Source organism: Cyprinodon variegatus, unplaced genomic scaffold (genome assembly GCF_000732505.1).
Source record: "Cyprinodon variegatus isolate N-32 unplaced genomic scaffold, C_variegatus-1.0 Scaffold1586, whole genome shotgun sequence".
NCBI classification, from domain to species: domain Eukaryota; kingdom Metazoa; phylum Chordata; class Actinopteri; order Cyprinodontiformes; family Cyprinodontidae; genus Cyprinodon; species Cyprinodon variegatus.
The window spans coordinates 29357-30620 of NW_015152039.1; positions in this window are offsets into that span (position 1 = coordinate 29357).

Sequence of the window (1264 nt, forward strand, 5' to 3'; positions counted from 1 at the left end):
AATTCTATTATGTTTACAAATGTTTGCGGTTTTTTTGTTTAATTATGTGCAAATTCTTTCTTTAAAAAGCACTTTAGACAACATTTTGGGTTTTAGAATGACTTAAATTATTTTCATAACCTAAATGTCAGAATAAGAGCATATCTTATTTCTTCATATTCAGAAGTTTACATAGACTGAGGTCACTATGCCTTTAAACTATTTGTGTACGCTCAGATGATGTCACATCTCTGGAAGCGTCTGATTGACAAACCCTCTGCCTCCGTGCAACATAGTGAAAAATTTAAAAGACACCTGCAACTATATAAGGAAAAAAGCCTGGTTCATCACTGGGGTGCAACTTCAAATTGCCAGAAGGGGCAACATTCTAACAATTTTACCAACTATACACCATGGGACTGTCCAGCCATCATTCCACTCAGAAAGGAGACAGGTTTTTGTGTCCCCGAGATGAACATCCTTTGGTCTGAAATGTGCATACAAACCCAAGAAAAAAAGCAAAACTATGTTGGTTTGTTAACAGGATCAGTTGAAAAATTCATGAATGGATTTTATGGACATTTTTTAACCAGAGGTTTTGTCTCATGCTAAGGAAAAATTCAGCTAAATTTGGTAATGATCCAGATTAGTTTGAGATGCAAGTCACAATTTGCTGCTTGCAAAGGTCTGTGCTCTAAGAGTTATTTGCTAGTTATATTTGGAGTAAAAAAGGGGAACATCATCCTAACTGTGAAACACAGGGATGGGACCATCATGGAGTGGGGTTGGTTTGCTGCACTTCACAAAATAGAGGACCTCAGGTGGAAATTCTGAAGCAACATCTCAAGTTGTTTGGGTGTAAACAGATCTTCCAAATGGACAATGTCCCAAAGCTGACAGAGAAACTGGTTACAGAGTGACTGTGATGAAAAAGTCAATGTTTTGGAGATTTGTTTAAAGGTAGAGCTAAAAAAAAGGAGGGGGTGTGTGAGCAAGGCTGCAGCCAACTTGGCTCAGTTACACCAGTTCATTCAGGAGAAAGTGGCCAAAGGCAGGGATACCACATATTTACATGCATGAAAGTACACCTTCAATAAAATAATAAGATCTAAAGAAGGATCCAATTACTACGGCATTTAGAAAATGAAAATAAATGTGTTAATCCTAACAGACCCTTGGTCTGAGCGTCATTTCATTTTTGACAGTGAGCAAAAAAAGTTTTGTGTTTACATATATATATATATATATATATATATATATATATATATATATATATATATATATA